The following is a 26,124-nucleotide window of genomic DNA, read 5'->3' on the forward strand; positions in this document are numbered from 1 at the left end:
TTCTTCACCAGATACTAACAATTTGAAAACAGACATTTAGATACTGACTTTGTGCTGAATCTCTTCAGGCAATAAAGCATGGGCTGAAATCAGTGGAAAGATTTTTTTTTGGTTACATCTAATTTACAATAAAATAATGATTTCTTCTGCTTCCCTCCCTTTCTGACTTCTTAAACATAAAAACTGCAAACAGAAATGAGTCTCCTTAACCCAAGCACTGCAGTATCACACAGTGGGGGAGGGGAGTGGGCCCTCACTGTACACAGCTGGTTTTCAGACACAGGCATGTGGACTGGCATGGGGTAAAGGGAGTAAAGCAGAAACAGGCAGAAACCATCACACTGTCCTCATAGTACTTATGGTTTAGAAGAAGGAAAAAAATTACAAGGAAAACAGCTGTGAACAATTAAAAAGCAGTACATCAAACAGGTGCACAATGTTCTTTTCCAAATGAAATGCATTCGAGGGCCAAGGAGACTGACCCTGTGTTCCCTTTGCAGGGAGACTGCGGGGAAAGACAGTCCTTCAAACAACTGTTAACCCAGGGAAGCCAGGTTCACCAGAGATAAAAGCAGCCTGAACTTGCACTCCTTCGCCACAGGAAAAAATGGCTCGAGGGCACATCTGAATGGTACTGCAGCCTATGCACACTTCCTTACAAACCACGTGGCTGTGGCACAGGCACTCAGCATGCTGCCTGCTGGCTGGCTGTTCGTGGCACAGTCAAGAGCCAGGCAGTAACTGACTCCAGCTTCTGTGAGGCCAGACAAAGCTAGCATCCTAACCCAAAGAGCCCTGCCATATGTCAAGTGCTGACTCACACAGGTCTCTGCACAAGTAAGAACACAAAAAGTTCTGCAAACTTGTCCTTCTTCCAAAGAAGAGACAGTGGAAAATGAACTACATAACAGATCCCTTGCAGTGGCCTCAAAATTCTATGATCAAATCATAATCCTTACCATCAAAAATTCTTACACACAGAGATCATGCCCCACAGCTGAATGCAAAGCAGACCAACTCTCTCCTATTGTTAATAAAGTAAAACAATCAAAGGTGAAGAACAAAAATGGAAAACAACACACACACAAATAGAACCTTGTGTTTTTAGTTTATTACCACCTTTTTTAAGCTCTAGGCTTAAACAGTTAAAAAATGTCTAATATGGCATATAATACCACTGAGGCTAAGGAATAATATTCCCCAGTGGTTTTATAATTATTATTATTTAAGGTATCTCATTCATGTAACTGTAAGAGGAAAACTATGCAGTAGTATCTTTAATCTTTAATTTACTTTTTAAATGGTGCTTTCCTATAGTTCCTTGAAGTATATACAGCTTCCTACAGATTTTTTAATTTTTCAGGTTAGCCGAGGGCAGCCTGGATGACTCAAGGGATTTTCCTAAAACAACCTGAAAATGTAGGACTCCTTTCAATCAGCCCTGTAAGCACCTCCTCCACCTCCAGATTAATCTGACACCTTCCTTCAACAGGATGACAAGGAACGCAGATGGCATTGCCAGTTGTCACAGCACCCAACACATTCAACTTTTGAAGACCTCCATAAACAGTATCCTGAAAACTCCCCTGAGAACATTACAACTAACTGAAAACACCATTCAGTGTGGTTTGCAATCAGGAGGATGGCACTGGTGTAAATGTCACCTCTGTGGGCCAATGCAACAGTGCTACCATGGCTGGGAAGGAAAGCAGTCCCTGAGAGTGCAGTGAATGCCAAGACTTGCTGGACAAAGGAGCTTCCTGCCACCACCATCCCCCTGCCTTCCAGCAGAGCCACAGGACGCAAGAAGATTCTCTTGCATAAAGCACAGATCTGTAGACAGAGTATCGGGAGGTCCTGAGTGGGCTCTGTTGTGCTGCCCTAACAAGACTGAAGTTAGTCCCCTGAGTAGTTCTTTGAGGATGGAATGGAATCAAATTTTATTTGTATTTGGGTCCCAACTGTCACAGGTTCTGAAATATAGGAAGTACTCAATAAACACTGACAGACTCAACAGTAAAATGGAGAGATGAATGAATGAATTTGAAATATAAAATAGGAAAGGCCATATTTTCCTCTGCCTTTCCCAATAATGGTGATAGCTTTTAATTTGTTTTTATCTTTACAAGAGCCCTCCAAGGAGGTATGGTTCTCTCATTTTGTGGAGCAGGGAGCTGAGGCTTATTGAGTTAAATAATTTCTCTAGGATCACAGTAATGCTAAGGGATTGACCAGGTATTTGAACTTATTTATCTCTCTGGTTCCAAAACCGACATCTTTCAAGCATTTCAAATCAGCTTATTAATGGAAGTTTAATTCTGCAAAGTTTCCCAAGTAAAATAAATAAGCAAAAGTAAATATGTTAATTTCAGGATTAAAATGTAGTATTTCTCAGACTGTCCACTGTAAATAAACCAAACCGCGCCAAAACACAAAGTTGAACTGAAGATCAAAATCCATCTGAAAACTGTTACTCCAGACAGAAAAAGCAATGAAGCTTGGAAACCTCACACCCAGGGAGTAAATGTCACCTCTGTGGGCCAATGCAAGAGTGCCACCATTAATGTTGAATTAAGGAATGAACAAATATAAGCAAACTCAATAAAGTTAATAGCAAAAGAGAACTGAAGAACTCCCTGGTAATGGAAAGGGTTAAGGTTACACTTTTTTTTTTTTTTTTGGTTATTAGAGCAGACGCAGCTGTACTCTTTTCTTTCTCCTGACTGTATGCCCAAGCAGGCTTACTAGCATGTCCTCTATTGGTTCTGATATGAAACAAGTGAGCCGACAGCCTGCAGATCACAAACTGTACCACCTGGGCCATTTATTTGGCTCTATTTCATGTCCTGATGCATCATTAAGTGATCACATTACCATTCTATCAATAGTTTTAAGTTCTATTTAAATGACAGAACTCTTTGGAAAAGGTAAACCCTGTAGAATGAAGTCCACATGACTTGAGTCACAAAGAAGGGCAACAAACGCTGCGAAATCCATTTCTGGGTGTCATGATAAATCTCAAATATTTTTTGAACTAAAATATTTTTTAAATACTTTTTAAAACTTCCTTTTTGGCAACAGGCTGGAGAAAAGTTACACAGAAATTATGTATCACACCAGCCAATCCAATGACAACTCTGACAGCTTATGGAGTAGTTCATACGGCACAGACATTCTTGAATGAACAATAGCCTTCAATGGGTCAGTCTTTCCATTCAACAGTGTCTGCGAGGAAAGAACTCAGGAAACTGAGCAGTATACTCACTTTTTATCCCACAACCAGGCTCTGAAAGTGTGCCGGCAAACGTCTCCCATGCCCTAATTTCCAATCCAGTAAGCCCCATTCAGTCCCATCTTACATGACTTTTCAGAAGCATCTGATGTGCTGGGGCGCTGCACCTGGTAGGTGCTGTCACCAAGATGTCACTCTCCCAGTCTGTCTCTGACACTATCGTGGACATCCCTTCCTTTACTGAGCCCCTAAAATTTACTGCTGCCTAGGATGTTGTCTTCACAAAAATCATCCATCCTAAATTTTACTGAGTTTACCTAAATTTGCTCACCAGTAGAGAAATAGTAAATGAAGGACGTCAGGAAAACAGGAGCACCAGGAGCAGGAAGCAGAGGAGGATGAAGTACCAGTTTGCTCTACACCTGTGTTAACTAGCGACCTCCCGGCCAACATTTGACTGGTTGCAGAATTTAGTTTGGACTGTCCTGTGGCAGGAATTCAAGGCCTAATGCTGAGAAATCACCCTGATTGCCTTGTCACTGTGTGTGTGCTTAAATGACATACAGTTAAAACAGCCACTTGCTTTCAGGCAAGTAGAGCAAGGCAGACTTACTACAATTGACAAAATAATGCCCAGGGTAAGCTGACAGCTCCAGCTAGGGCAGACAGAGTGTTCACCAAATTATTTTTCAATAAAGCAAGTATGGGACCACCAGGTGTTTTTCAGTCTTTAAATACAGTCACCATCCCGAAGTTCTCTTTCCCATCCCTCCATCACTTCCTGTATCCCTCAGACCCCAAGCACCCCATCTCCCAAGCTGCTTATTCTACATAAGATCTTAAATTTAAAGTGTTCAAGTTTACACTGGTGTTCCAAGAACAATTCCAATGTGCCTGTGGTGGGGGATCTCCCTACATATACAAAAAATTTTTGGACAGCAGCAGGGTAACTGAAAATTCAACTCACTTCTGAGAGTATCTACCCAGAGACAGCACATGTTTGCACAAGGTAAGGGTTCAGTCCTACAGCACTGCACCGCCGGTGGAGAAACACACTTCAGATGCTCGGCAAAAGCCTAAACTGTCATCTGTGCTTCTGAACAACTGGCTAACAGACGTTCCCAAGACCCCATCCTCAGGTTAAATTAATTTGCTAGAGCGGCTCAAAGAACTCAGAGAAACGTTTTACTTACTAAATTGCTGGTTTATTATAAAGGATATAACTCAAAACCGCCAATCGGAAAAAATACATAGGGCAAGATATGTGAAAAGGGTGCAAAGATTCCGTGCTCTCTCCCAGCGAGCCACTCTCCGCCATCTCCACGTGTTCACTAACCGGGAAGCTCTCAGAACCCTAGCCTATGGGGGTTTCAGCGAGGCTTCTCTAGTCGGCACAAAGGATTAAGTCACTGGCCACTGGTGACTGATCCCACCCCCAGCTCCTCTCCCCTCTCTGCAGGTCAGAGGGCGGGACTGAGCGGTTCGACCCTCTAATAACAGAGTTGCCTCCACTGGCAACCAGCCGCCAATCCAAGGCATCTCATTAGCATAACAAAAACACCCTATCGCCCTCAACACTTAGGAAATCCCAACAGCTTTAGGGTCTGTGAGTTAGGAACTGTGGAAAAAGACCAAATACACGTGAGTAATATATATTTGGTCATTCAGTCATCTGATCATATTATCACAAAGGTCTAAGCAAGCAGTTTTCTGACTGACTTAACTTGGTTTAAATATATTTAACATCTTTAATGCATGATTATTAAGAGTGCTGTAGAGCCTATTAGAGATGGGGTGTTCCATGGAGCTCCTCCCCACAAGCCAATCTTCAAGTCCTCAGTAAACTCAAGCAGAGAAAACGATTTTAAGAAACAAATTTAACAGACTTGGCTCATCTAATAATTACTTGCAAGAGAAACTGGAACCATAAGGCAGAGACAAAACCTATCCAGAATTCAATTTTCACTGGCCAAATCATCCTCATCTAACTCATGAATTCCTAGGGCCACCTGATGGCTGTTTGTTACCAGCACTCTGAGGCGCTCCAGAGTGGCTCTCAGAACCATGCCCTATTTCACAGCAAAGCCAAATGTCTTTCCCATGGTGATGCAAGGTTCACACCAGGTTATTCGGAGGAGGGCAAAGCTGACTCACTCACAGGGCTGAGTACAGCCCCGTGACAACTCTAAACCACCCCAATAAGGGTTATGCCCTTTGTTTATCAACTTTGTGAGGCAATTACAATCTCTTTCCAGTCATGGGAAATGGAAAAATGTAATAAGTATATCTTATTTTAAATGAAGTCAAGAAGAAAGGACAAAAGCAAAGTATATGAAACTAAAAGCAAATATAATTTGATTAACCTGTGTGCATAAAACTGTAATACTTCCAGAATACCTCGCCAAACTTTAATGCATCTTCATATCAACAGGCATTCCTAAGGGCTGAAGAGCAGTATTTCATCTCCATGTTAGTGGGTAATTACCTGGGCCACCAAGGGTTTATCTGAACCTGAGAGGTTGAGGGGGAGGTCTCGCTTGCTTCTGCCAGAGTAGGAGAAAGAGACAGCCCCAGACCACACTTTGCAAGCAATAAACGGATTTTAAACTTTATTTCTTTTGACTGATTTTGGTTTTAGAGGTATTTTGCCCTGGAATTTCCTTTCCCCAGAGTTATATCTGGCATAGTCAGCAGGATCTCTGAACCCGAAATCTATCTACATGGGTGCAATTTTAGGGAGGGCTGCCCCTAGAGATGGTGGGGAGATGCCCGGAACCCCGCCTGTGGATGGTGGGGAGGCCCCAGTGGATACAGTGGCAGAGGGTGCAGCTTCACCTGTTATTGCCCCCACATCTGTGGGGCTTCCAATTTGGGAGCCCCTAGTGGGGAACTGGTCTAGGGTAAAGTACCTCCTAGTACCAAAACTAGGGAAGGGTGGACACACAAGAAGCTTAAGAATTAGCCCTCTGTGAGTTAGAAGACTGTTTAGAATTCCTGAGTGGTGATGTAGTGGCTGGCACTGTAGGGTCTATTTTCATCGAGATAGTGAAAAACGTTATACAGGAGAAGGATTACCAAGAGGGTTAGCGAGGAGACGGAGGGTCTTAGGTGAGAGAGAGACACACTTAAGCATCGCTTGGAGGAGCTGGGTGATAACCTATGGGATGCCATTAAGGAAGACAGACAGTTATTGAAAAGACAGGTCATGCTCCTGGAAGATTCCTTAGCAACCGTGAGGGGGAAGGTGTCAGGAAAAGTCACATTACAGGAGGCTGTGGGGGAGGGGGAGGAAAGAATGGTGCCTTCAGTCCCAGAGATGGAGGAGGAGCTGGAGGGAGAAGAGGAGGCAGGGCCATGGGCTGATCCGCTGCTGAGGCCACCGCCCCAGGTACCTGCCTCTCCTGTTTGAAAGGCACACCCAGCTGTAATTGGGAAAATAAAAATGAAACAACCTCAAGGGGAGAAGTGGCCTCCTCCCCAGGTTGTGGAGCACTACATGCTCTGCCTCTGTACCCAGGATGAGCTGGTGGACATGAGTGTCCGGTATAGGCAGAGGCCATTGGAATCTCTGCCTACATGGCTTTTATGTCTCTGGGATATGGGGGTGGAAAACATTATGTCAAGTACTGAGATAAGTAGAATGGCTTCCCTGACAACTCACCCTTCCCTCTTGTTACAAAATGCCCAGCATGCCTCAGAGAATCAGACAATCCTGGAATGGCTGAGAGCTGCCATCAGGGTAGTTTGGCCTAATCAGAGTGATTTACCATACATACCCACTATCTGGAAAACATATGTAGAGCTCCAACAGGTACTGCAGGAATTGGGTATGAAACATATCATCTATAATATGGACCCCCAGGGCTCCAGTGAAGAGGTGTTCACTGTAAGAATGAGAAATCTGGTGCTGCATACAGTACCCACATCTTTCTTTGGGTCCCTAGTGACTACTCTTGCCATAAGTCAGGTCATTCATACTTTAGCAGATCTGGGGGAAGCTGAAACAATAAGGGCACAAAAGGAAGTACAGGCTATGACAGAAAGGAGAGGTGCAAAAGTCCCCGTGAAGGTCTCAAGGTCCCAGATGTGGGTTGATTTGATAAAGGCCGGGGTAGTGAAAGAAAAAGTTGATGAGCAGCCCAATACAATCTTGTTAAAACTGTGGCACCAATTAAAGCCAGACCAGCAGTTCCAGCTCCTGAGGTCCAGGACACAGAAAACAGAGTCAAGGCCTCATGCCTGGCCTGTGTCCTTGCAAAACTTCCTGGGGAACAGTACTCAGGATTCGCCTGAGCCGTCATACCCACAGGAGGACGACTGCGCATTGTGGTTTGACTGAGGGGTGGGGGGATCAAGGTCCCCACCTTGGGGGACATGGTGAGGACCAGAGGCCACATGTAGAATTAGCAATTTGTTGGTCCCCTGTGAATGTACAATGTGTCCTGGTGCTGGTGGACACAGGAGCTGAGTGTTCTCTGATTTATGGCAACCCTGAGCGGTTTCCTGGGCCCCCTGTTGTGATAGATGGCTACAGGGGTAAGGCAATTAGAGTGAAGCCCAAATCCCATTGGGGATAGGGCACGTACCCCCAAAGGAGTATACTGTGTACATTTCCTGAATATATTTTGGGCGTATATATAATGCAAGGCCTGTGGTTACAGACCACTGCAGGTGAGTTCAGACTGAGGGTACATGTGGTAAAAGCAGTTCTGAAGGGACATGCTAAGCACCCACCTGCAGCTCTGCCTGTACTTCAGTGGGTGACAAATACTAAGCAGTATAAATTGCTTATACTGGGAGATCAGAGAAACTGTACAGAAGTTGGAGAAGGTGGGCATCATAAAGCCCACTCATAGTCCTTTTATTCCCCATGAATAAAAGTGGCCAGTGAAAAAGCCAGACGACACCTGATGTATGACTGTAGACTACAGGGGATTGAATAAAGTTAAACCCCTTTGCATGCTGCTGTCTCCTGTATAGCAGCCCTTAAGGACACACTGACTCATAAATGGGACATATCATTATGTTTTCGACCTTGTTGATGCTTTCTTCTCTATTGACAGGGCACAGGAAAGTCAGGAACAGTTTGCCTTCACATGGGAAGGCTGGCAGTGGACATTCACTGTCCTTCCATAGGGATACCTCCACAGTTCCACATTCTGTCATGGACTCGCAGCCAAGGACTTGGTCACATGGAAGAAACTGCAAATGGTGCAGTTGTATTACTACATTGATGATATTATGCTCACATCTGATTCTCTTTCAGATTTAGAAAGGGCAGTTCCTACACTGCTTCAATGTCTACAGGAAAAAGGATGGGCTGTGAATAGCATCAAGATTCAGGGACCTGGTTTGTCTGTGATATTCTTGGGGGTTGTCTGGTCAGGTAAAACTAAAGTTGTTCCTGAAGCAGTCATAGACAAGGCCCAGGCTTTCCCCACCCCTACCACTGTGGCAGTACTACAAGAGATTTTGGGTCGTTTGGGCTACTGGAGAGTGTTTATCCCACACTTGGCACATATTCCAAAGCCCTTATCCTGATTGGTACAAAAAGGCATCAGGTAGGACTGGAATGAGACATGTGCAGCTGCTTTTACTAAGCTGCTAAGCGAGCAGTCAAGGCCATACAGGCCTTGAGTGTAATGGATTCATCAAGGCCCTGTGAGCTAGATGTTCATGTAACTGAGGATGGTTATGGATAGGGTCTTTGGCAGCGACTTGAATGGACATGCCAACCTGTTAGATTCTGGTCACAACTGTGGAAAGGAGCAGAGGTCCAGTACACCTTGCCAGAGAAACAACTGGCTGCTGTGTACTATGTCTTCCTGGCTATGGAGGCCATCACCAGGACAGCTCCAACCAAGGTAATAACCACCTATCCCATCGCAGGGTGGGTGCAAGACTGGACCCAAAGGCCACAGAGTGGCATAGCACAGAGACCTACACTGGCCAAATGGGGCACATATTTACAGCAGCACAGCACCCTCTCTACTAGCCCCTTAAGTGAAGAACTCCAATGTTTATTGGGGCCAGTGACTTATACCAGTGGAAAGCAGGAAGAACTTGCTTTCGAGCCATTGGTAGCTGAGAGTCCTTATCAGGAGGGAAAAGCCCCTATACCTGAAGATCCTTGGTACACAGGTGGCTTCAGTCTTGGGCAGCCCCCGAAATGGAGGGCTGTGGCTTTCCATCCTAAGACTGAGACATTATGGATGTAGGATGGGAGAGGGGAAGAGCAGCCAATGGGCTGATTTGCTCGTGATCACCCAGGAGCGTTCCTCTATATTTGTGTGCACTGACAGCTGGGCCATGTATTGGGGCTTGATCCTATGGCTACCAAATGGAACCAGGCCAATTGGATGGTTGGTTACCGGCCCTTTGGGGGAAAGAGTTTTGGCAAGACCTATGGGTCTCTGGTCAGGCTACCATATATCATGTGACTGGCCACTTGCCTTTGGCATCCCCAGGGAATGATGAAGCAGACACACTGGCCCAGGTGCATTGGCTAGAAGGAAAGCCTGCCTCTGATTGTGGCCCAATGGCTACATCAGCATTTGTTGAACACAGGGCAAAAGACAATGCAGCCCATTGGTGGAGCTTGCCATTGACCTTTGAAGAAGTCAGCAGAGCCTGGAAGGTGTGCCTTGTGTGCTCTAAGAAGGACTTACACAGAGTCCCGCAGCAACATGGGACAACAGTAAGGGGGCCAATACCTTGTCAGGTGGCAGACAGACTATCGGGCCACTGCTCATATCAGAAGGATATTGGCATGCCCTGACTTGTGTGGACACAGCTACTGGACTATTGGTTGCTTTTCCTGCATGTTGTGCAGATCAACAAACCACCAAGAGGGGCCTGGGGTATCTCTTCACAGCCTATGGCCGGCCACAGGTGATTGAGAGCAATCAAGGCACCCACTTTACTGGACATGCATTACAAGAATGGGTGCAGCAATTAGGAATAAAGTGGAAGTTTCATGCACCATATAACCCTATCAGGGCAGGCATGATAGAGAGGTACAGTGGTTTGTTGAAATCTGGCCAGAAGTCGGACACAGAGCTGGTCAGTTTGCCTATGGACAGTGAGTGGTACAGTGTTTGAATGAGAAGCCACATAAAGGAGCTTTGAGCCGTGTGGATATGCTAGCTTGCCGCCTCTCCAATACAACTGTACACACCTTGCTGCCTCTCCAATACAACTGTACATGCAAACCAAAGGGGAATTATTGAAGCCAGGATATGGCCAACAGAGCAACATCCTGCAGCCAGCCCCTCCTGCATGAAGCCCTGGAGACACTGTTGAATGGATGTGGCCCTGGACATTTCAACACATCGAGCAGCAATGGCTGGCACTTCTGGTACCTTGCAGAAAAGGCCTGGAAGCTTGCCTTGTGCGTATTCCTGGAGAAAGAGCAGACAGAGTGGCCCCCCAAAGATCACGGTAGTGTACCCAAAATATCTGGGAGGTAAGAGCATCTTACAGGGAAGTTCTGTTTTATCTTTATGCCAATGCATGTACCTCCTGTAGCCCTACATATTGACCAATCTGTAACTCCCACAGGGAGGCAGGTGAAAGTCTGGTATACTAGACCAGTACGAGATCCCATTCCTGCCACTGTCTTATCACAGGTCCACTCTCTTGCATGTATCCTACCTGATGGACAAGATTTGCCTATACTGGTGTCATTAGAACATGTATCTCATCACCCTTATGGGTATTTTCTTCTATGGTCCTTGTGGCCTGGATGCACCCCCTAGCTCCAGCTGCTGCATGATGATTGCTCTGAACTCTCCACCTCTTCAGCTACTGCCTGTCTATGGAATGGGAGAGCTACAGACTTAACCTGCATAGGACTTTGATCCTAGCTGAATCCTCCGGCTTGAGGACTGTCATAATTTGATTGCTGTGGCTATTTTTATGTCATTAGTCTGGTCACAATACTCCTGATTTCTCGCCCAGGGACCATTGAGGAAGAAGAGGAATGAAAGGATTGTAAGGCAAGATTTCTGGAGGAGTGGCCTGTGGGTAAAATTGTAATATTTCCAGAATATCTTGCCTGGCTTTAGTGTATCTTCATATTAACCAGCATTCCTAGTGGGTGGAGAGAAGTAGTTCATCTCCATATCAATGGGTAATTACTGGGCAACCAAGGGCTTATCTGAACCTGAGAGGTTGTGGGGAGGTCTGTCTTGCTTCTGCGGGAGCAGGAGAGAGACAGCCCTGGACTGCAGTTTGTAAACAAAATGGAATTTAAACTTAATTTCTCCTTTTGACTGATTTTGGTTTTAGAGGAATTTTGTCCCAGAATTTCCTCTCCCCATAGTTACAACCTGTTATTTTGGGGTTTTGTAAACAGACAACCACAGAACTTCTAAAAACAATTACAGTACTAAACACACTATGCCATGTTGGAAATTTCTTCCTACTTAGAATTCAAGATTGAAAAGCCACAAAGAAAAGATTGATAAATATTAGCACATAAACATCAAAAGCTTCAGCCTGTTTAAAATCAAAGTTAAAAGAGAAATGACAAAAACTTGGAAACACTACCTGGAAGTTTTATCATAAAGTCTACTTTCCTAACTTGTGTAAATTGCTCCTAGAGGAGGAGGAGCCTAGATGGAGGCATGAATAGAGCAGTGGAAATCTCCTTCCAAAACTATATATATTAAAATACAACAAATACAACTATTCCTAAAAGAGAGACCAGAAGATACAGGACAACAGCCAGTCTACATCTACATCTGTGAGAACCCAGCGCCTCACGAAGGGGGTAAGATACAAGCTGCAGCCCTGCAGAACAGAGCGACACACCTACCCCAGCTCCCCTGCAGAGGAGAGGAGTCAGAGCAGGGAGGGAGAGGGAGCCCAGGACTGCTAAATACCCAGCCCTAGCCGTTCGCACCAGAAGCACAGACACACAGTGCATGAGGTGCTGGATATTAGGGAAACGGGACAGTAAAACCTGCAAGTGGATCCCCACAGCCGGCACCCCTGAGACAAAGAAAAGCGAGTGCTTTTTGCAAGTCTTAAAGGGACAGGGACCACACAGCTAGACAGAGGTGTCCCAGCACACTCAGCCTAGCAGCTGGGAGTTCTGGGGAACTCCAGGCACCCTAACCCGTGGGCAGCAGCATAGTTCTGAGGCACCTCACGGCAATAAACAGCCTCCCACCCGTTCCCCCTCTGGTATGGCCCCGCCATAGCGGAGCAAAGGCCTGAAACCGGCCACGCCCACAGCAACCATGGACGGAGCTTCCTTCACAGCATCTGGGCAATAAACGAGATCCTGTCTGCACTCAACTGCCCAGCACAAGCCGCAAGGGGTTGCCGTTCCCACAGGAGAGAAAGGCCACAAACTAGCAAGAAGGGATGTTCTCCCAGGTGACACACGTGCCAACTCCTCACAACTACCTCTATCGCCATAAAAAGGCAGAAGAATTTGATACAGACCAGACTAACCCAAACATCCTACCCTGAGAAGGAACCTGGGGAGATAGACCTAACCAATATTCCTGAAAAATAATTCAAAACAAAGGTCATAACCATGCTGATGGAGCGGCAGAGAAAAATGCAAGAGCTAACCGACACAGTAGGGAGGGAGAATACAGAAATAAAACAATCTCTGGAAGGACTTAAAAGTAGAATGGATGAGGCACAAGAGGGCACTAATGGAATAGAAATCAGAGAACAGTAAAGCAGAGAAGCTGATGCAGAGAGAGACAAAAGGATCTCCAGGAATAAAAGAATATTAAGAGAACCGTGTCACCAATCCAAACGGAACAATATCTGCATTATAGGGTTAGCAGAAGAAAAAGAGAGAGAAAGTGTATTTGAAGAAATAATTGTTGAAAACTTTCACAAACTGGGGGAGGAAATAGTCGCTTAGACCACAGAAGTACACAAAACTCCCAACAGAAGGGACTGAAGGAGGACAACACCAAGACATACAATAATTAAAATGGCAAAGATCAAGGATAAGGACAGAGTATTAAACAAAGCCAAAGAGAGAAAAAAGGTCACCTACAAAGGAAAACCCATCAGGCTATCATCAGACTTCTCAGCAGAAACCTTACAGGCCACAAGAGAATGGCATGATATATTTAATGCAATGAAACAGAAGGGCCTTGAAGCAAGAATACTGTATAGAGCATGATTAATATTTAAATATGAAGTAGGAATTAAACAATTCCCAGAGAAGCAAAAGTTGAAGGAATTTGCCTCCCAAAAACCAACTCTACAGGGTATTCTAGAGGGACTGCTCTAGATGGGAGCACTCCTAAGGATAAATAGACGTCACTAGAGAAAACAAAACCACAGCAAAGAAAGCAGACCAACCAAATACTAACTAAAGGCAAAAAATAAAATCAACTACCCACAAAAGCAGTCAAAGGAAGCACAAAAGGGCACAAAATAAAACACCTAACATATAAAGAATGGAGGAGGAGGAATAAGAAAGGAGAGGAATAAAGAATCATCAGACTGTGTTTATAATAGCGCAATAAGTGAGTTAAGTTAGGTGGTAAGATAGTAAAGAAGCTAACCTTGAACTTTTGGTAAGCACAAATCTAAACCCTGCAATGGCAATAACTACATATCTTTCAATAATCACCCTAAATGTAAATGGACTGAATGCAGCAATCAAAAGACACAGAGTAATAGAATGGATGAAAAAGCAAGACCTATCTATATGCTGCTTACAAGAGACTCACCTCAAACCCAAAGACATGCACAGACTTAAAGTCAAGGGATGGAAAAAGATATTTCATGCAAACAATAGAGAGAAAAAAGCAGGTGTTGCAATACTAGTAACAGACAAAATAGACTTCAAAACAAAGTAACAAGAGATAAAGAAGGACACTACATAATGATAAAGGGCTCAGTCCAACAAGAGGATATAACCATTATAAATATATATGCACCCAATACAGGAGCACTAACATATGCGAAACAAATACTAACAGAACTGAAGGAGGAAATAGAATGCAAAGGATTCATTTTAGGAGACTTCAACACACCACTCACTCCAACGGACAGATCCACCAGACAGAAAATAAGTAAGGACACAGAGGCACTGAACAACACACTAGAACATATGGACCTAATAGACATCTACAGAACTCTACATCCAAAAGCAACAGGATACACATTCTTCTCAAGTGCACATGGAACATTCTCCAGAATAAACCACATACTAGACCACAAAAAGAGCCTCAGTCAATTCCAAAAGATTGAAATCCTACCAACCAACTTTTCAGACCACAAAGGCATAAAACTAGAAATAAATTGTACAAAGAAAGCAAAAAGGCTCACAAACATATGGGGGCTTAACAACATGCTCCTACATAATCAATGGATCAATGACCAAATCAAAATGGAGATCCAGCAATATATGGAAACAAACAACAGCAACAACACAAAGCCCCAACTTCAGTGGGACGCAGCAAAAGCAGTCTTAAGAGGAAAGTATATAGCAATCCAGGCATATTTAAAGAAGGAAGAACAATCCCAAATGAACGGTCTAATGTCACAATTATCGAAATTGGAAAAAGAAGAACAAATGAGGCCTAAGGTCAGCAGAAGGAGGGACATAATAAAGATCAGAGAAGAAACAAATAAAATTGAGAAGAATAAAACAATAGCAAAAATCAATGAAACCAAGAGCTGGTTCTTCGAGAAAATAAACAAAATAGATAAGCCTCTAGCCAGATTTATGAAGAGGAAAAGAGAGTCAACACAAATCAACAGAATCAGAAACGAGAAAGGAAAAATCACGACGGTCCCCACAGAAATACAAAGAATTATATGCTAACAAGCTGGGAAATACAGGAGAAATGGACAACTTCCTAGAAATATACAACCTTCCAAGACTGACCCAGAAAGAAACAGAAAATCTAAACAGAACAATTACCAGCAATGAAATTGAAGTGGTAATCAAAAAACTACCAAAGAACAAAACCCCCGGGCCAGATGGATTTACCTCAGAATTTTATCAGAAATACAGAGAAGACATAATACCCATTCTCCTTAAAGTTTTCCAAAGAATAGAAGAGGAGGGAATACTCCCAAACTCATTCTATGAAGCCAACATCACCCTAATACCAAAACCAGGCAAAGACCCCACCAAAAAAGAAAACTACAGATCAATATACCTGATGAACGTAGATGCAAAAATACTCAACAAAATATTAGCAAACCGAATTCAAAAATACATCAGAAGGATCATACACCATGACCAAGTGGGATTCATCCCAGGGATGCAAGGATGGTACAACATTTGAAAGTCCATCAACATCATCCACCACATCAACAAAAAGAAAGACAAAAACCACATGATCATCTACATAGATACTGAAAAAGTATTCAAAAAAATTCAACATCCATTCATGATAAAAACTCTCAACAAAATGGGTGTACAGGGCAAGTACCTCAACATAATAAAGGCCACATGTGATAAACACACAGCCAACATCATACTAAACAGCAAGAAGCTGAAAGCTTTTCCTCTGCGATCGGGAACAAGACAGGGATGCCCACTATCCCCACTGTTATTCAACATAGTACTGGAGATCCTAGCCATGGCAATTAGACAAAACAAAGAAATACAAGGAATCCAGATTGGTAAAGAAGAAGTTAAACTGTCACTATTTGCAGATGACATGATACTGTACATAAAAAACCCTAAAGACTCCACTCCAAAACTACTAGAGCTAATATCAGAATTCAGCAAACTTGCAGGATACAAAATTAACACACAGAAATCTGTGGCTTTCCTATACACTAACAATAAACTAATAGAAAGAGAAATCAGGAAGACAATTCCATTCACAATAGCATCAAAAAAAATAAAATACCTAGGAATAAACCTAACCAAGGAAGTGAAAGACCTATACCCTGAAAACTATAAGACACTCTTAAGAGAAATTAAAGAGGTCACTAACAAATGGAAACTCATCCCATGCTCCTGGCTAGGAAGAATTAATATCGTCAAAATGGCCAACCTGCCCAAAGCAATATACAGATTCAATGCAATCCCTATCAAACTACCAACAGCATTCTTCAATGAACCGGAACAAATAGTTCAAAAATTCATATGGAAACACCAAAGACCCCAAATAGCTAAAGCAATCCTGAGAAGGAAGAATAAAGTGGGGGGGGGGGGCGGATCTCACTCCCCACCTTCAAGCTCTACTACAAAGCTACAGTAGTCAAGACAATTTGGTAGTGGCACAAGAACAGAGCCACAGACCAATGGAACAGAATAGAGACTCCAAACATTAACCCAAACATATATGGTCAACTAATACTCGATAAAGGGGCCGTGGACATACAACGGGGAAATGACAGTCTCTTCAACAGATGGTGCTGGCAAAACTGGACAGCTACATGTAAGAGAATGAAACTGGATCACTGTCTAACCCCATACACAAAAGTAAATTCGAAATGGATCAAAGACTTGAATGTACGTCATGAAACCATAAAACTCTTAGAAAAAAACATAGGCAAAAATCTCTTAGACATAAACATGAGTGACCTCTTCTTGAACATATCTCCCCGGGCAAGGGAAACAAACAAAAAAATGAACAAATGGGACTATATCAAGCTGAAAAGCTTCTGTACAGCAAAGGACACCATCAACAGAACAAAAAGGTATCCTACAGTATGGGAGAATATATTCGTAAATGACAGATCCGATAACGGGTTGACATCCAAAATATATAAAGAGCTCACACACCTCAACAAACAAAAAGCAAATAATACAATTAAAAAATGGGCAGAGGAGCTGAAAGGCAGTTCTCTAAAGAAGAAATTCAGATGGCCAACAGACACATGAAAAGATGCTCCACATCACTTGTCATCAGAGAAATGCAAATTAAAACCACAATGAGATATCACCTCACACCAGTAAGGATGGCTACCACCCAAAAGATAAACAACAAATGTTGGCGAGGTTGTGGAGAAAGGGAAACCCTCCTACACTGCTGGTGGGAATGTAAATTAGTTCAACCATTGTGGAAAGCAGTATGGAGGTTCCTCAAAATGCTCAAAATAGAAATACCATTTGACCCAGGAATTCCACTTCTAGGAATTTACCCCAAGAATGCAGCACTCCGGTTTGAAAAAGACAGATGTACCCCTATGTTTATCGCTGCACTATTTACAAAAGCCAAGGTATGGAAGCAACCTAAATGTCCACCAGTAGATGAATGGATAAAGAAGATGTGGTACATATACACAATGGAATATTACTCAGCCATAAGAAAAAAACAAATTCTACCATTCACAACAACATGGATTGAGGGTTGAGAGCTAGAGGGTATTATGCTCAGTGAAATAATTCAGGCGGAGAAAGACAAGTACCAAATGATTTCACTCATCTGTGGAGTATAAGAACAAAAGAAAACTGAAGGAACAAAACAGCAGCAGAAGCACAGAACCCAAGAATGGACTAATAGTTACCAAAGGGAAAGGGACTGGGGAGGACGGGTGGGAAGGGAGGGATAAGGGCGGGGAAAAAAGAAAGGGGGCATTATGATTAGCATGTACAGTGGGGGGGGCACGGGGAGGGCTGTGCAACACAGAGAAGACAAGTAGTGATTTTATAGCATCTTACTATGTTGATGGACAGTGACTGTGAATGGGGATTTGGGGGGTACTTGGTGAAGGGGGGAGCCTAGTAAACATAATGTCCTTCATGTAATTGTAGATTAATGATACCAAAATAAAATTAAAAAAAAAAAGAATACAGCAGCCCAGTTTGAGAAAAACAGATGCACCCCTATGTTTATCACAGCACTATTTACAATAGCCAAGAAATGGAATTAACCTAAGTGTCCATCAGTAGATGAATGGATAAAGAAGATGTGGTACATATACACAATGGAATATTATTCAGCCATAAGAAGAAAACAAATCCTACCATTTGCAACAACATGGATGGAGCTAGAGGGTATTATGCTCAGTGAAATAAGCCAGGCAGAGAAAGACAAGTACCAAATGATTTCACTCATATGTGGAGTATAAGAACAAAGAAAAACTGAAGGAACAAAACAGCAGCAGAATCACTAACCAGAACCCAGGAATGGACTAACAGTTACCAAAGGGAAAGGGACTGGGGAGGATGGGTGGGAAGGGAGTGATAAGGGTGTGGAAAAAAAAGGGGGGCATTATGATTAGCATGTACAGTGGGGGGGGGGCAAAGGGGAGGGCTGTGCAACACAGAGAAGACAAGCAGTGATTCTACAGCATCTTAGTACGCTGATGGACAGTGACTGTAATGGGGTTTGTGGGGGGGACTTGGTGAAGGGGGGAGCCTAGTAAACATAAAGTTCTTCATGTAATTGTAGATTAATGATACAAAAAAAAATTGTTCCTAGAAATCCATGAGAGAAAAAAAGTACAGGAATTCACAAAGACAAATGGCTCTTACAATATAAAAGATGCACAACCTAATTCATAATAATGAAAATTAAAACTACATTTAGATATCATTTTCCACTATCAGGTTGGTAAACTCCAAAAATATTGCTGAGAATGTGGTAAAACAGCTCACATCCCCACTGCCAATGGGGTTTGTGCTGGTACAACCCCCCACAAAAGTGTCTTGGCAATGTCAAATAAAACTACAAATGCATAAACTCTCTAACTTGACAATTCCACATCTGGGAATTATTCCAAAAGTTACACTTGCATGTTAAATTAAGTGAAATTAAGTTATGTGAAATGAAATATGTTATTTATTGTATTTTACTTATATAAACAAAATTGGGAATTAAGTTGAATGTTCATCAATAGAGGACTGGGTCAATAAATTATGGAAGAGCTATTAAATGGGACACCAGACAGCCATAAATAGGAAGGGAAGTGGAGAAAAGGGAGAGAAGAAAGAGGCTTTCTATATGCTGATGTGGAAGGATCTGCAAGACATATTAAGTATAAAAAGGTGCAGGAAAATGGTTATGACCCATTTTGGATAAACAGGGTAGTGATGTTAAACATATTTTCAAATTTGTTTATGAATGCATAAGGAAATTCTCAGAAGATATATAATAAACTAATAACAGTGTGCGGAAGGGCAGGGACAGAGCAGACAGAAGCAGACTTTTAAATGAATACCTTTTAATAATTGATTTTATTTTTTAACCATGTGATTTACCTAATCAAAACATAAAACAAAAGTAATAATATAACAGTCTTAAACATGGCATATAGTTGTCTTTCATAACAGACTCTACATCAGCAAGCTGAGGCATAAGCAGACAGCCCACCTTCCTCAGGAGGTTCTTTTGTCTCCTACACTGTCTACCCCACCCCATCCAGGGAACCCTTCATGTCCCCTCAAAGCACTTGGTCCAGCAATCTGCTATGGCCAAGCCTGTTTCTATATCAAGTAATTTCAGAAAATAGATATTATTCACTTGCATCATAATTTGGAACTAAAACACATGGAATCCATTTTCTTAATCCTGCACTGGAAAAACCTGAAAGGGCTGAATGAACACTCATGGGTTAATCAAATGAGAGCAGCTGAATGAGCTCGATGGGTCTGAAAGACTATCACCTTCCTCAGCCCCTCCCCAGCACTCTTCCAGGTGGTCTGGCCCACAGCCAGCACAGTGTCAGACCTCCAGGGCATTTAAGATCTGCTGCCTTCAACAACACTGACCAAGACTGGATCTGAGCATGAAGCCTTGAAGCCATCCACAGGTCCTGGTATGAGAAAGCCTCTGTGCTAGGTCCGAGATGATCCACCTGGATGGAGGTGCCTAGACCCACACTTGCCTCAGTAGAAGACTACACTCAAGTCCTTCCAGCTAGTTACCTTTGCCTAAAAATTTTCAGAAACAATTTCCCTGGTGACAAATTACACTAACAACACTTCGGGTCATAATTTTTGCATGACTCCTTGGCCTCCGTACAACAGTAAGCTAGTTCCTGCTTATCACTGTATCTTATGGAACAATTAGGACCACTTTAATTCCTTTACTGTTAGAACCTAGTTCTCATCTATCTAAACCCTTTTATCAAGAGACCCATAGACCAATACATCTGCTTTCCATTCACCAGAGTTTTACTGGGGTTTTGTTCGGCTTCCTTCCTCTTTTCTATAGCATCTTGGGGAGTGAGGGGCAGAAAGGTTAGTTTAGATTTAGCTCATGCATAAAATAACTACTTTTTTCATTCATCAAAAGCTAAGTCCTCAGAGAGCAAAGTTAACCTATTTCCCCCTCAATGGATATAAGAAGACAACATGTGTAACTCCAAAATTTCTAGCTGGGCAGTGCCCCCGTATGACATGCAGTGTGACGCATGCCCTCCTTGTGCTGCACTTCTGCCTACCTTGCACCTTTACTGTTGGCAACCCTGAAGTCACCTGAGCAACCAGAGTAAGACAGCCCCTCAATGCTGGAGACATGTAGGGAATCGGTCTATTCATTAAAGACTACTCCCAATAAATCTTCCTAAAAAGAAGAAACCAAAGCTTTCCTTCTGGACCATAGCCAAGTTCTCATTTTACAGTTAGCAGCAGGTTCCAGCACTCCAAAACAGAAACAGTAACTGTGTATTTTCCTCTTTTCCCTCTGCAGCTTGAGAGCAGCCATGACGTCCTTAGGCAAGACCACAGGGAGCCTCGGGGAGCCTTCTTGACAGTCTGCCCTTCAGAGGAACCACTGCAAACATTTGCCTTTCAATCTGGCAGTATAAATTCCCAAAAGGCACTCATCTGCATTTGGCCTCCATTCACACAGGTAATAAATACAGTCAGTCAGCCCTTGAACAACACAGGTTTTCAAAAGCATAGGTCCACTTATACACAGATTTTTTTCATTAAGTATATTAGAAACTTTTTTTAGCAATTTGTGATAATTTGAAAAAACATATTCTTTTCTCTAGCTTACTTAATTGTATGTATATAATACATATAACATATAAAATATTCGTTAATCTACAGTTTATATTATTGGTAAGGCTCGGGTCAACAGTAGACTGTCAGTAAAGTTTGGGGAGTCAAAAGCTTTACATGGATTTTTGACTGCACTGGGGTTAGGCCTACAACCCCCCCAATGTTCAAGGGCCAACTATAAAAAAAATGAGAAATATCTCCCACAAATAACACTGAATAGGTGAGACAACATAAGCATCCTTAGCCTACCCTAAAATCACCTAGTCTTCTAAAGTATCACTCTCCTCAGGTAGCACCAGTCCTTCTTGAAGCGATGGTTTTTAGCAGCTTTCTTGAAAACTGGACACCAAGCTAGCAAGCTGTTGTTCTCCACAGAGCTGCTGGAAACCAGGTTTGGCAAACTTGGGCTACAGAAAACCATTGATCTCATGATGGCATTTCAGAGGGTCTCCTCAAAATCCCATTTCCAAATGAAACAAACCAAGTCTCTCCAGCAGGACTGCATCAGAACAAGGAAACAAACAGCCGGAGACAGCAATGAACACAAACGGTGTGCTATTACTAGTCCACCTCCAGAAACAGCTGAAGACTGCAAGATTTTTGCTGTTGTTAAAATAACTACAAGCCTTTATTCTAGAGTTGGGCAAAAGGATCTGACTTATTCAAATACTTCAGCTTCTGAACCTAATCACATTTATAGGTGCTCACCTAGGAGTGGGGGCAGGTGAAGAGGAACTCTCCAGGCTGGGGCATGGGCCCTGAGACAGCAGTGGGCGGCCACGATGAGGTGTGTCCGTGGGTGCCACCAAACCCGCCCAGGGCGGCCGAAAGAGGGGCACTCTCCTGTTTGCTCTGCTCATGGCCCAGTTCAGACCCAGCAGAGAAAATGACAGAGGAAACCAATTCTCTACAGTGTCTTTTAGCACCTTCATCATTTCATCTATGGTAGGTGAAGACCACCAACAACACCCAGAGACTTTCACAGTTTAGATTAGAATCCTGCCTTCAAGAGACTCACAGTCTGCTAAAGACAAAAACAAGAAGTGCATGAGCACGACAGAAACGTGGTCTTTTTGTGACCCTGACCTAGGTTCCCTGAGGACAAGAGGAGCAGCTCTCTCTCACACTGGAATTCAGCTCAAGAGATGAACACCTCCCCCAAGGTTCCCATCTGTGCAGTGGATGCAGAAGATGGTGTCCAAGGGTTAATTGCAGAATGTGGAGTCTGAGCCCTGTTTAGAGATTAACCACCCCCACCCGCCCCAAACCTCAAACTTCAGTCATCTTATTACCCTGTAAATTCGTCCCATCCTCACATCCCCGCTCTCAAATTCTAGAATGTCCCAGGAGGAAGTCTCCTTCAAAGTCATCTAGTCCAACAGAAGTTCCTCCAGGCTTAATGGAACTATAGGAAAAGAGTGTTCTTGCATCACATAAGTTTAGTAAATTCTGAGTTAAACAACACTAAGATTTTCTTTACTGTGGGATTTCTTTACTCAGAGCCTCTAATGTGCTAAAGGTACATGAAGAATCTCCAAGAAAGGTATGTAACAGGCAGTATTAAAAAACTCAGTTGACTGGAAAATCTTTTCTTTTGCCAATCTCCTAAGACCAGTATTCCCCTGAACACACAGTAGGGTAGGCTCTGGGCCCACCTTCTCCTTCAACTGTTAGGCAATTATTTGTTAAGCACCTACTCCAACCAGGCACACACTAGGTGCTGAGGATGTAGCAATGGAAGAGACACATTCCTCCAGGTACTCACAGATGAAAATTCTGAAACTCTGAGAGGTGAGCAGCTCAGAGTCATACAGCTCATTAGCAACTGACTTCAGAGCTGGATGAGTTGTCATGTCCCAGTTCACACACTCCATCTCTGATCTTAAGTGGTGTTCACCCTTAGAAATATAAGATTAGATGGAGGTCTCTAGAGAGAAGTTAGCAGCAGCCTAGAACCTTCATTAAAATAGAACAGTCCCTTTGCCTGCTTGAACAATCCTGTTTAGTGTTGATACAACCAAGGAATTCTTAGGTAAGGTGGTTGATAATACAAAAATGAAATGAAGATACCAGATTCTGTCATCCTGCTATCACTTGAGTTTTCATCTTACGGCCAATTCTCACATACCTGCCCAGCATATAAGCAGAGATGGAGCCCGGCATCTCCAGGACAGGCCTAGGAAGAGAGCTAATCACAGGAGGCAGCAATACTGCCCGGTACAGGCACAGGTCACCACATCACAGCCCTACCTTGGGATGGGTTGTGGCTCATTCTGAGGATGCTTCATCCTAGGACAAAAGGCATCAGAGCACAGCCTGCCCCTCTCATTTCCAAGGTCCCCCAAGAGGGCTGGAGTTCCCACTACAACCATCCATTCCACCTCAAGATGCTGGGCAGGTGGGGTTGCATGGAAGTGTGGGAAGAGAAGCCACAGTCTCCCCACTGTACCCTAGACAAGCCCCACCTGTGAGAAAGCACTTGCTGGGCCTTGAAACCATGGCTCTCCAGAGACAAGCAAGGATGGGAAACTGTAATTGGGGAGGGCGGAATTCCTCAGGAACTAAGACTTGTCAGCCATGAGGCAGAGCCAGACAGGCTGTGACCAGTTGTTCCTATTTCCAGTACATTCCCCCCAACAAACAGGCATTCTCTTTCTGACAGAGCCAGTGTTTTCACCATGAGAGATGATCTGCACAGACACCAGGTGAACAAGACAGGCAGCCTTTCACCCTGCCCCCCTCATCCTCTGGCAGCCCAAAGGGCACTGGACTCCCCTTTGTTTCTACACCCATACACAGGGACCCTAAAACACCCTTGACCACTAACATGGATATCACCAACATCTGTGGAGGTCACAAGTCAGGATGTCTCCTTTGAGTTTCACTTGGTCATTGTCATGCAAGCCTGGTCATCCCACGAAAACCTAAAACCTGTACCATAGAGCACTTTAATCTGAATGCAGGATTGCCTCAAGGGTGCTCTAGGCCTCGTTTCACACATCTCTGGCCCATCAGTCGGCTACCTGGGCTTCCTCTTCATCCGAAGCCAGGGAAGGCAGTGGGGCTACGCACTTAACTTGATACTGTGAAGAAGGGGCTGGTGTTCCAAAAGCAAAGCTCTACAAAGAAAGACTTTAAAATGCTTTTGCTTTGGCAAACCAAACAGACATACCATCAACTGGAAAAGCCCTCAAATTTATTATTTTCAAGGAAGAGAGTCTGGCCCAGCATTAATCTTCCATGTTTGCTCACACGCAGCCACTATCCACAGCAGTGGCACACAGCTGATGGGGAAGATGGCTCTGATATTCTTAGCCTACCTGCGGCCAGTTTATAAAAATGATGTTTTTTAACACCACTTTTCAAAGGAAATCAACTTCTCCCCCTTTGACTATGAACGTCACTTTAAAATGCTGACATGCTACATAAAATCCTCACTGTAAGCAGTCTGTCCTAGAATTTTAGAGGAACCAATATAGACATCCCATGGGCATTTCTCCCAGTATTTAAAAAATGGAGTTATTTCAGACAAGCTCATATGTTCAAACTATACATGACTCACTGACTTCTGCTTGCCCAGAGTGTGACAATGGGGCCTGCTGATGTTCTTACTTGTCCAGGCCTCAACACAATCCCAGGTTGAAGCAAGACAGACTGAAACTACACTGCTGCATCCCAGGTGATCAGTGTCAAGTCCTGTCGATGCAGACCTCTCCCAAGGAGCTGTGACTGGGAGGTCACAGCTGTACTGGAGCTGTACTGATCAAATGCTTTTTTACCTAAACTCCCTTGCACCCAGGACCTCACAGGTCAGTGACTTTCTACCAGACTCTACAGAATGCCAACTTGCCTTTGATAAATGCTGGGGATCTCTACAGTCTTCAAAGGCTAACTGCTCCCTGCACTATCTCACCATGGTACCAGAGCCCGGGCCCTGAACAGTGGTAGAGAGATTGCTCCTCCACAGACCTGACTCCCCCATGGCTATACCAGGCCTCTCACACCACAGTTCCCATGTGGCCCACTGCATCCCTGCTCCAGGGAACCCTCCTGGTAAGTGCCTACAAATAAAACAGGTCCACTCTACTTCTAGCTTCAGTCCAAATCCTGGCCCCACTGCATATGCCTTCTCATCTGAACAAAGGCCTGCCCATTGTCCTAGATACAACAATTAGGCCTAGTACACAGTCTACATTAGATGTAAGATTTAGGGACCAATATTATGGCTCTGGAATTCAGGAAACAGTTCAATAACTAGAACAGGTAATTCCCTTCAATTTGTAGCCTGTCTTTACCAGGAAGCTCCAGTAAAGAGGGCTGAATTATCCCAGCCCTCTACACAACACTGGAAGAAGAGCTATGTGGCCTCCACAGGGTCAGAAAATACCAAAGGGTACAGCACCTCCCCACCCCTTTACTTCCACCTGCCAGTTAGCAAAGCAAAGGCCCCTCCAAAATGTAGAAATCCTTAGGACCCCAGACTCACTCAGTCCCAACAACCCCTCCTATGAACATTCTCCCAAGGCCAGCCACAAGGGTCTAGGGTATTCTCTTACCAAAGAGGATAGTAATTTCCTTCCAAACCATGCAGCAAAAAAAACCCCAAATGCCCAGGAGAGAACAGTGGGCAGTGAATGAAGTGTCATGACAGGCTGCAAATGCAAGGCATTTCATGTGCAATATCACCCTCAGTTCTATTAAGAATCCCATGTGAGTTTAAGGTATTATCTCCCTTACCGATGAAGGAACTGAAATGCAGAGAACTGAAGAAACTTGCCCAACATCACATAAGTACTAAATGGTAGGCCCCAAAACCAAACTCAGATCTGTCTGCCTCCAAAGATGAACTTTTCACATAGGCATGTGATTATGACCTTGCAGAAATCATGTAACATTCAAATATAAAAAAAATGAACAGAAAGAAAAAACTGGTCCCATGAAAATAAAGAAACCATGGATGATTTTACCCTTTTCTTTGTCTCTAAAT

At 43.6% G+C, this 26,124-nt stretch overlaps 1 protein-coding gene across 20 annotated transcripts in view; it reads right to left on the reverse strand.

Moving 5' to 3' along the window:
* LDLRAD4 (low density lipoprotein receptor class A domain containing 4) overlaps positions 1-26,124 on the reverse strand; it is a 514,307-nt gene that overhangs the window by 395,542 nt on the left and 92,641 nt on the right. The gene's annotated exons all lie outside the window — the stretch shown is intronic.

Source organism: Manis pentadactyla, chromosome 6, assembly GCF_030020395.1.
Source record: "Manis pentadactyla isolate mManPen7 chromosome 6, mManPen7.hap1, whole genome shotgun sequence".
NCBI classification, from domain to species: Eukaryota; Metazoa; Chordata; class Mammalia; order Pholidota; family Manidae; genus Manis; species Manis pentadactyla.